This window comes from Sapajus apella, unplaced genomic scaffold (genome assembly GCF_009761245.1).
Source record: "Sapajus apella isolate SASKATOON/1434 unplaced genomic scaffold, GSC_monkey_1.0 scaffold37, whole genome shotgun sequence".
Lineage (NCBI taxonomy): Eukaryota > Metazoa > Chordata > Mammalia > Primates > Cebidae > Sapajus > Sapajus apella.
This window is the reverse complement of record NW_022436977.1, coordinates 8,191,523-8,203,195: the sequence shown is the minus strand read 5'-3', so window position 1 is coordinate 8,203,195 and position 11,673 is coordinate 8,191,523.

Sequence of the window (11,673 nt, the reverse complement as noted above, 5' to 3'; positions counted from 1 at the left end):
GAAAGTCAAAGGGGCAAGGAATCAAAAGTAGACAGGGATGGCCTTCAGACCATGATGCAGGTTTGACATTTGTAAAAGAAGGGCACGTGAGGAAGAAGGATTAGGTAGGGAGAGCCTCAGACTGCCTGCAGTTCAGAAGATGGCCTGAGCAGCCAGTGTGGGAGTTCTGCCACAAAGATTGCCCATAAAGGAGGCGTGTATTAGGCAGGAATGGCAAAGTACCAGTGTCCCTGTTTTGGTCATTGACCGGCAATTACCTGGGGAGTCTGAGCCCTCAGTTTGAACACTAACAAAAGTGCTGCAGCCGGAAGCTGACAGCCAACTACTCTACAGACAGCTTGTCTTTGAAGGGAGACCTCAGGTGCACTTCATGGCCTCTACAGCACCTCATCTACTTCCTACAGAAGGGCAAAATAAAACCAAAGCCTTCTGAAGTCACTGGGACAATAGCTGATCTCATTGGGCCAATGAGTCTTCCAAAATTTGCAGTTGTTTGTCCTTTGGCATTCCACAGTCAAGTAAACCTACACGTTATCTGGAAGAATGAATCCCATTCGTCCTCCACCTTCTTTGGCTCTAGTATGGGCTTATGTAATCTGGATACGAGCCCCTAAAGTTGCTGTGTTTAGTACATTCATCCCTCCGTGTCTGTTGGGGTCTGGTTCCACAATCCCCTAAGGACAGTAAAATCTCTGGATGCTCATGTCCTTTATATAAAAGGGCATGGTATTTGCGTACAATCCACACACATCCTCCCACATAGTTTAAATCATCTCTAGATTACTCATAACACCTAATACAATATAAATCCTATGTAAATAGTTATTATGCTGTATTGGTTTTTTCATCTGTAGTATTTTCAGTATTGCATTGTTTTGTTCTGAAAACAGGGTCTTGCTCTGTCGCCCAGATTGTAGTGCAGTGGTATGATCCTAGCTCAATGTAATCTCAAACTCCTGGGCTCAAGTGATCCTTCCATTTTGGCCTCCCAAAGTCCTGGGATTATAGGCACGAGCCACCATGTCCAGCCTGTAATGTGCTGTTGTTGTTGTTGTTGTTGTTGTTGCTTTGTTGTTGTTTTTTGAGACAGTGTCTTGTGTTATTGCCAAAGCTGGAGTACAGTGGCACATACATGGCTCACTGCAGCCTCAACCTCCCTGGCTCAAGCAGTCCTCTGCCTCAGCCTCTAGAGTAGGTGGGACCATAAGTGTGCACCCCTATGCCTAGCCAGTTTATTTTTTGTAGAGTTGGAATCTCCCCATGTTTCCCAGGCTGATCTTAAACTTACAGGCTCAAGCTATTTTCCTGCCTTGGCCTCCTAAAATTCTGGGATTATAGAGACTGCGCCTGGCCCATTGTTAATTTATAATTAGTTTTTTTCCCCCAATATTTTTGATCCGTGGTTGGTTGAATCAGTGGATGTTGGATCTGAATGTAGGTGAGAAAGGCCAGCTGTATGCTAGTGTTCTTCACAGGCCAAGTGACACTCCTTGCCTGCTAGGTCAGTGGATGATCCACAACGTCTTTGTGGCTACCTGGCTTAGGAAGCTCACGACGTCCTCATCTTTTGGAGGTGTTGCCCTGTGAGTGCCCTCAGCCCTAGGCTTTCTTACATTGGCCTATACTGGAGCATGTATATGGGAGTAGAAATATCTTTCCTATGTTCATTTTCTTTGTTTAATTATTGCCAGGGCCGGGCGTGGTGGCTCACGCCTGTAATCCAAGCACTTTGGAGGCCAAGGCGGGTGGATCACCTGAGGTTGGGAGTTCAAGACCAGCCTGACCAACATGATGAAACCCCGTCTTTGAAATAAAGAAAATAATAAAAATAATAAATCATTGCCAGAAGACAACCTAAAAAGGTTTTCTGTTCTCTTTGACATAGACTTTCAATCCCTCCCCCAAACTGTCATGCGGTACCACTGCTGCCTTCTGCCAGGATCTCCCTTCTCACTCTAGAGGGTCAGTGCTCCACTAGGCTGAGTCCATAGGATCTCTGGCCATTTTGTCTTTGGGCCTGGTGAGCACCATGTGCAAGATTTCCAAGTCTTTCAAAGCTTGTGAAAACATTTGCAACCTGAAAAAGTACTACAGTGCCAAAGGAAAAAAAAGCTGCAAATGAAATTAATTTCAAAAACAATTACAAAAGTCATACAAAATCGTTATAGCAAAATTAAATTACTGTTTAATGTGGAACTTGAGCTCACTTTAATGTATTTGATCTTACTAAATTTGGTATAGAAGGAATGTACCTTAACACAATGAAGAACCATACATATATGACAAACCCAGAGCTAACATCCTAACTCACCGGTGAAAAGGTAGAAGCTTTTTCTCTAAGATCAGCAACAAGACAAGCATGCCCACTCTAGCCACTTCTGTTCAACACAGTAATCCTAGCCAGAGAAATTATGCAAGAGAAAGAAAAGACATCCAAACTGGAAGAAGTTTAATTGTCCCTGTTTGCAGACAACATAATCTTATACCAAACAACTTAGAACAAATGAATTCAGTAAAGTTGCAGTATACAAAAATCAACATTCAAAAATTAGTAGCATTTCTATACAATAACAATGAAAAAAAATCAATAATACTATTCACAATAGCTAAAAATAAAATAGGAATAAAACCAAAGAGGTGAAAAACCAATACACTGAAAACTATAAAACATAAATTGAAGAAGATACCAATAAATGGAAAAATATCCCATGTTCATGGACTGGAAGAATTAATGTTGTTCAAATGTCCATACTACCCAAAGTGATCTACAAACTTAATGCAACCCCTATAAAAATTTCAATGACTTTTTTCACAGAGAAAAAATCCTAAAATTTGAATAGAACCACAAAAGACCCCAAATAGCCAAAGCAACCTTGAGCAAAAAGAACAAAACTGGAGGCATCACACCACCTGACTTAAAAATATACTAAGAAGTTAATAGTAATCAAAACAGCACAGTACTGACAACAAAGACACATAGACCAATGGAACAGAAAAAAGCACCCAGAAGTAAGTCTGTGTATTTACAGAAAATAGATTTTGACAGTGGTGTCAAGAACACACCATCAGGAAAGGACAGTCTTTTCAATAAATAGTATTGGGAAAATTGTCTACATGCAAAAGAATGAAATTAGACCTTTATCTCATACCACATACAAAAATCAATTGACAGTGGATTAAAGACTTAAACATGAGACCTGAAACTATAAAATTGCTAGAAGGAAACAGGATAAAAGCTCCGTGACATTGGTCTGGGCAATGGTTTTCTAATATGATCCCCAAAAGCACAGACAACAAAAGCAGGAATGGACAAATAATATTATATCAAACTAAAAAGCTTCACAGTAAAGGAAACAACAATGAAGAGACAACCTGGAAAAAAATATTTGTAAGCCCCACATTCTGATAAGGGGATAAAATCCAAAATATAAAAGTCAATGACAAGAAAACCAAGAACCCAATTAAAAATTGGGCAAAGGACCTGAATAGACTTTTCTCAAAAACAGGCATACAAATGGTCAACATGTGTATGAGAAAATGCTCAACATGACTAACCATCAGGGAAATGTAAGTTAATGCCTCAATGAGATATCACCTCACACATGGCAGAATGGCTGTTATCAAAGGTGGCAGGGCACAGTGGTTCATGCCTGTAATCCCAACACTTTGGGAGGCCTAAGCAGGAGGATCACTTGAACTCAGGAGTTTGAAACCATCCTGGACCACAAAGTGAGACCCTGTCTCTACAAAAAATAAAAATTAGGTATGGTGGTGTGCACCTGTAGACCCAGCAACTTGGGAGGCTGAGGTGGGAAGATCGCTGGAGCTCAGGAGTTTGAGGCCGCAGTGAGATACGATTGCACCACTGCACTCCAGCTTGGATGACAGAGTGAGACCGTGTCTCACACACACACACACACACACGCATGCACGCATGCACACACAAAAGATAATGTGTTGGCAAGGAAGTAGAGAAAAGGGTACCCTTGCACACTGTTGGTGGGAATGTAAATACTACAGCCATTATAGAAAACAGTATGGAGGTGCTCAAAAAATTACAAGTAGAACTACCATTTGCTCCAGCAATCACACTACAGGGTGGCCAAAGGAAATAAAATCAGTATGTTAAAGAAATATCTGCACTCCCATGTTTGTTCATTACACTATTATTCACAATAGCCAAGATACAGAATCAACCTAAGTGTCCATCAGTGAATGAATGGATAAAGAAAGCACGGTATATTTACACAATGAAGTACTGTTCAGCCTTAAAACAGAAGAAAATGCTGTCATATACAACAACATGGATGAACCCAGAGGATATTATATTAAGTGAAGTAGGCCAGGCAAATACTACATGATCCCATTTATATGTGGAATCTTAAAAAAAAAAAAAAAAAAAAAAAATTGAGGCTAGGCATGGTGGCTTACACCTGTAATCCCAGCACTTTGGGAGGCCGAGGCAGGTGGATCACGAGGTCAGGAGTTGGAGACCAGCCTGGTCAACATGGTGAAACCCTGTCTTTACTAAAAAATACAAAAATTAGCTGAGTTTATTAGCGTGCATCTGTAGTCTCAGCTACTTATAAAGCTGAGGCATAAGAATCACTTGAACTCGAGAGGCGGAGTTTGCAGTGAGCCGAGATCACAGCACTGCACTTCAGCCTGGTCCACAGAGTGAGACTCCATCTCAAAAAAAACCAAAAATATTTTAAATCTATTTGATACGACATAGGCTGGGACTTCCAAAAGTCTTAAAAACCATCCCGGCCGGGCGCAGTGGCTCACTCCTATAATCCCAACACTTTGGGAGGCTGAGGCAGGCGGATCACGAGGTCAAAAGATCGAGACTATCCTGGCCAACATGGTGAAATCCTATCTCTACTAAAAATACAAGAAAAAAAATTAGCCGGGCATGGTGACACGCGCCTGTGATCCCAGCTACTCGGGAGGCTGAGGAGGAAGAATCACTTGAACCAAGGAGGCAGAGGTTACAGTGAGCCGAGATTGCGCCACTGCACTCCAGCCTGGTGACAGAGCAAGACTCTGTCTCAAAAAACAAAAACAAAAACAAAAAAAAACCCATCCTAGGTTCCCTCAGTCCTAGAGTTCTTTTTCAGTTACCACTGTTTTTGGTTCTCTGGCTTCTTGATAGTCTCCCTGGAAAAAAAACAACTGCATCTTTCCCTCTAGAGGCAAGGGGCATCTCTGTATCTTTGAAGATTGAACCTTCTGCCACAGTTTCAATGTGTCCCCAGAAAAGCATATGTTGGAAACATAATCCCTCATGCAACAGTGTTGAGGGCTGGGGCCTAGAGGTGTTGGAAGTAGATGCTCAGTGCGGCAAAGAAAAATCAGCACTGAGACAAAGGATCTTTCAGCGACACAATTTTTACTTCCTGGACTGCAGGAAGCGTACTCTCACTAGCCATCTTACCACGAGAGTACAAAGAACAAAGGAAATACACACAAATTTATTCCTTACGCATTTGGGGTTGTCCTTACTGCTGTGTCTGCTCTCCATTGGCTGGAGCCAGACCTCAGAATCTCAACTAAAACCCAATTGGGTAACAACTTAAAACTTTTCTAAGCAGGTAAAAGCAATGGAAAGCTGGGACATGCCTGTGAGCACATCTAGCACAGATATCTTGGTTGAAGTACATAGAATGTACTACATGCCTGTAAGCACAGCATGTCTAACAGCTACATAGGATACAGCTTAACAAAGAGTTACTAGCACACTCATGATTTAACAAGAAAGAAACTTTAAAAGGGAACTTTTTGACTTCCCACAAGAGGTCATGAGGGCTCTGCTCCCAAGCTGGTTTGCCCTGCCACCTTCCACCATGGAAGACACAGCACAAAGGCCCTCAACAGATGCCAGCCCCTCCATCTTGCACTTTCCAGCCTCCAGAATTATAAGAATTAAATGTCTGTTGTTCCTTTTTAATTACCCAGTCTTAGATATTCTGTCATGGCATCAGAAAATAGACTATGATGACTTCCCAGGCCATGAGGACCCCAGGACAACACAAATGTTCTAGAAGCTCTAACCAGACCACCTTTCTCCTACTCCCAGGGTGAGGCCCTTACTTCCCTGTCCCTGGCAGCCCTAGGGGATTTTATGCTGTCTCTCATTTTTTGGGCCTTCTGCAGCTCTATTTCCTGCAAGATTGCATCTTTTCTCCTGGATAGTTGGTCCTCACTGGGCTGAGGTGGCAGCCCAGTGTTGGGAGCAAGCCTATGTCTGGCCTCTGGTCAGAAAGCCAGAGGTGTCACTTTGTCCTGAAATACAACCCGGCCATTGGCCATGTTTTCCACCATCTTCTGAGTAATCCCAGTGACCACCTTGCAGTTCAAGACACCTTAGGTTACACAACAAAGCAGCACAATAACGAAGCTCCCACCCCTGGCTTGGGCCTGGGCATTGTGAGGCCCCTCACATGCAGGAAGCAATGGCTCCTAGCTTCACCAGAGGATCCTCTGCCTACTCAGTCCAGTCCTTCCCCCGGGGCTGTCCTCCCTCTTCCTCATTAAAGCCTGTGCTGAAAGGAGCAGGGTTGTTTTCCAGATTCTTTCAGCAGTGAGTTATTGATCAACACTGATAGTGCGAGCAGCTTGATCTCACCCTGAACTGGCAGAGATTAATTAGCTTGATTCCCAAGCATAATTCCTAATTAGGCACAGGAAGAAAGGAAAGAAAACACAAAGGAACCATTCTTCTCCAAGAACCACCGACCTTCTGTCCAGGGGTGGAGGAGGAAGAAACAGGTAAGCATGTTCCAGCACTGGAGTGCTTCCTGCCCCTTCCAAACATCGGCAACCGGCCCATCAGCATAAACACCACCAAGGATGGTGCTGGTGCCGTCCTGCACAGGTCTCAGAAGAAAATGTGCGTTTAATTTATTTGCTGTACTCTGCCTAATGATGTGCAGGGAAGGCACAATTAAGCAGGGAGCTTTGAAGTACCTGCTCTAGGCTGGCTTGGCCACCAGAGGCTGAGGATGCAAGCAGGACATTCAGCTCCATGGGGCTGGGGAAGAAAGGTTGGATGGGGAGGGGGTGGTGGCCCTGAGACTTGAGTAGAAATAGTGAAAGGAACCACTTCCTGCAACTGAGAAGCAAGAGCCATCTTGTTCTGTGGTGGGCATTTTCTAGAATGTTCCATCCAGGACCAGCAGCCCAAATGGCTCTTCCCTGGTGGTGGGTAGGGCAACAGGAGGTAGGAGTGACCTGCGATATAGCAGCTGTGAGGTTTGGTCAATTAATTTACCCACTCTGAGCTTCAGTTTCTCTTCTGTGAAATGGGGATAATTGATGGTCATGTCAGCTTACATGATGGCTGTGAGAATTCACTGAGGAATTCAGAGATGCATGGCACATAGGAGGCACTTCCTAACCCACCTAAAGAAAGCAAACCAACAGGGCAGCAAATCAGAAACGGATGAGGGCTGACCTCCTCCTTATTCAGTAGCACATAGACCCGATTGTGTCCCGCACATGCTGCCCCTGTGTTGGCTGAGATCAAGTCGCCTGAGGAAGGCTTACTATAGGGAACTACACTGTCACCTGGGAAAGACAGTGGACTCTCAGGTATAGAACAAGAACACCTGGCCTGGGCTGCCTGGAGGGCCAGGATGCAGGGAAGGCTGCCTGGAAGAAGTGACACACACCCTGAGTCTGAAATGACATTTTTGACCAGGAAACCATTAAAGAGCAATGTTTTGCTGCAAATGAGTTCAGAAGAGGTTAATAAAAATTGGGAGCCCCTGCTGTTTGCCATAGGCCAATCGTGTGTCCAAGATGGTGAGGGTGCCCTTCCCCATCACCACCACCACCCCACACTCACACGAAAATGTGTAACCACCCTTCAGTCACTTCAAGTCTGTCTTCTCAGCATCCTGATCCAAACAAGCCGCTTACAGAAGTGCAATTATGAAACAATTTGGGAAATTCAAACACTGACTGGACTATTGTTTATATTTTTACATGTGATACTGTGGTTATGTTTTTCTAAAAGTCCTTGTCTGTTAGAGATACACACTGCAGTGTTTACAGAGAGAATGATACAATCGCTGTCTGGAATTGGCTGCAATACTGTCCAGTGTTGGAGGGCAGGGAGTGGGGCTAGAGGTTTTGAGGAAGCAAGATTGGCTCTGGTCAATCAGCATGGACACTGGCTGAGATAGGAACGTGGGGGCTCATTATACACTCTACTTTTGAAAATAAAGTTTTTCATAATAAAAAGTTGAAAGAAAGACAGAAGAGAGATGGGAAGGCAGGGGGGGTGGGGGACGGAGAGGAAGGAGAGAAGGAAAAGATTCTGCTCAAATGTCCCTTTGGAAACCTTCCTTGACCTCTGCATTGGTGCAGGGCAGGGGGAACGGGGAGGCTGTTTTCTGCTCAGCCAGAGCAACAAGGCCCATGAGAAGACAGGAGGGACGTCTGGGGAGCAGCCCCAAGCCACAGTCCTTCTGGGGACCAGCCACACCATGGAGAGAGACCAGGATAGGGAGCATAGCACAGACCCATGACATAGCACTGTGCCCACGACATCAGGTGGCGAACGGCCATGGGACCAAGAGGGAGGCATTGGAAGGGTGAACACTAGCTGCTGTTTTGTAGGAAGAAATGTGAGCCAACTTCTCCACCGAAGGAAGTGGTGGCAGGCCATGGAGTTTCGGGAGGGGGACAGCTTCCAGGATTAGCGTGCTTTTTTTCTTTTTTTTTTTTTTTTTGAAGGAGGAACGGCTACTGTAGCAGCAGGTACCAAGCAGCTGGTGTCCGGAGAGATGCAGCTTCTCAAGGCAGTTTTTGATCTGGAACCAGGAAGTGTCTGTTTCCCCACCAGCCAGCAGACATTCTGGCCTCGGTGCTGGGCCTGCCACCTCCAAAGGCAGAGCTGCCCCACATGCCTGCGTCAGGCATGACAGGTCACTCTTGAGTCCTTGGATCTCCCTGAGGCTTCTCCAGGGCTTCCCAGCCGGGCTGAGGTTGAAGGAAACGGGCAAGGGCCACCCCACTGCTCCCCGACCCTCTCACCAGAAGAGAAGGGCTGTGTCCCCAGAGCAGCCTGCTTGGGAAAAGAATATGTGGGGTGACGTGTCCAGCTCTGCCCAGGGAGGCTGGGAATGGAGAGAGGAATCCGCCAAACAGTTGGGGGAAAAGTGGATTTTGCAACAACCTTGATGATGTTAAATGCTTGGGGGGCCTGGGAAGACCAAATGTTTAATATTTGGAGAAGAGGCTGTCTAAACAAAGTAATTAGAGGCTCCTTTGTAGTGATATGAAAGAGATGAATTGGGTTTATCCGACATCAAAGACGGGAGATCCAGTGGGGAATGAGGCCCACGGCCGGGCGTGGGCAGCGCTGGAGGACAGGCCCTCGCAGTGTGCTGCGGGGGAGGGCGGCCCCTGCAGTGCATGTTCAGAGCTGGGAAGCCTGCAAGTAACACTTCCCCACTCATTGAACACACTTCCTACAATCTCTCTCGCAGACGAAGCTTAAACCTCCCCAAAAGCTACTTTTCAAAAGCAACGTTTACCACCAACCACGAGAAACACAGGAGCCTGCTTTCCACTGTTTACCATTGGGCAGGAAGTCGTTTATGGACCATTCTCTTTCCCAGGATCAACTCAGAAGTGGACGCTGAGGGCCGGCTCTGGGTGCCGCCAGGCAAGCAGAGCTGGGTGGGAACTCCGCTGCTCCCTCCATCACCTGGGCAAGTCCCTCAGCCTCTCCGAGCATAAACTGCTTTGCTTGTAAAATGTAAATAATAAGGGGCAGGGGAAATTGTTTTGATGGAGATGATGCTCCCTAAATCACAAGGGTGTGGTGTGGAGATGAAATGGCCCTCATGACGCCGGAGTTGGAGAAGAGGAAGCAAGAGCTCATTTGGACGAGTTGTGATGGGCCCAGGAAGAACTACGCCAATCACTCCAGCGGGGATTTTCCCAGGACCTAGGCAGAGAGCGGATTTGAGCACCCGCCGTACACCCCCTCCTCCTGGGGCCGGGGTCTTCCAGAGCCGAGCACCTACTGCAGAGCTTCCAAACCCAGGCCCATTTGAACACAGGAGGACTTCTGAGGTTCATTTAACCCCAAAATCAGTGATTCTACATCTCAAACTCATATTCTGAAGTGTTTATAGGTAAATCATGTCATACTGGGATTTATTTTTAAAATATTCTAGCCAAAGTACATAGTAGACAAAATAAGAATGTCAAAGTGTTGATAATTATTGAAACTAGATGGAGATACGTGAAAGTTTAATTTTTATTCTCACCTACTTTCATGTGCATTAGGAAACTTTCGTAGTAAGTTAAAGTGACAAAATAGGCTGGGCTCGGTTGCTCACACCTGTAATCCCAGCACTTGGAGGCCGAGGCAGGTGGATTACTTGAGGTCAGGAGTTTGAGAACAGCCTGGCCAACATGGCAAAACCCCAGCTCCAATAGAAAATACAAAAAAAAAAAAAAAAAATTGTAGCTGGGCGTGGTGGTGGGCGCCTGTAATCCTGGCTACTCAGGAGCCTGAGGCAGGAGAATCACGTGAGCCTCGGAGGCGGAGCTTGCAGTGAGCCAAGATCATGACACTGCACTCCAGCCTGAGTGACAGAAGGAGACTCCATCCCTAAATAAATAAATTAAGTAACAAAATACATTTCGGTCTCAAGCTCCAATTCCCTGCCAGGAGAAGCTGAAACTAAGCTATGGCACCCCCTACTTCTTCTCCCTCATCCCTAAAACATGTGGGGTGCTGGGTGCTGAGGGAGATCTGAAGACAGCCACAACTCAGACAAGCAGGAGAGGCCAAGACGGTGGTAAGAAATTTTAAGGCATCATAGCACATGCTCCCCAGGGTGAGGACACGGGACTCTGGGACCTAAGGAGGGAGCAGTTAACTCAGAGAGGGCCCAAATCAGGGAGGACCTGACCGGGTGACAAAGCCAGTCATGCTAACAATGGGAGCAACGGTTTTACAGCCACAAACATTGGTCTGGTGGACCATGGGCCCCATGTGATGGGAGGTTTACAGCAGGGATGCCTCCACTGTACTACACGGATTCTTATACTCGCTAAGTTGTACTGAATTCTCACTCAACCCATTTGGAGGCTCTCACCAAGATAGGAGTCCCTTTGAATTGGCAGGATACTGACTGCCCTAGCGTTAGTGAGTGCATGGGTCCAGGAAAGAGCAGGTATTTGAACCCAATGAGACAGGTTCATCTTGGCGGTGTGTCTCCTGTGGTTGCTTTGTGCCTGTCTCATATCCATCCAGCGGACTTCTGGCAGCAGCCCCTCCAGGACGCCCCTCTGTCTTTACGGTTCACGTGTTCTGATCCTGCTCCTAGGTCCCAGAATGCCCGCTCCACATCTAACCGACGCCGGGCCTCATCCCCACGGCTACAGCGATTGGTTTAGGAATGGGCAAACGATCCAATCAGAGCCACAGGGATTGTTTGACACCTGATCCCACCTATCCCGGAGCCAGAAGTCCCGCCTTTCCAGGCTCCTCCATGTTTCTCTCAGTAGCAATCAGGAGGAAGGCTCATTCGCTTCAGACTGCCCCCTCTCCACCCCCGCCTGTGACTCCTCTGTCTCCTCTCGTTCTAACCTTCCCAAACCCAAGTTAGGAACCTAAGCTCCGATGCAATGCTGGCTGAGACCTCA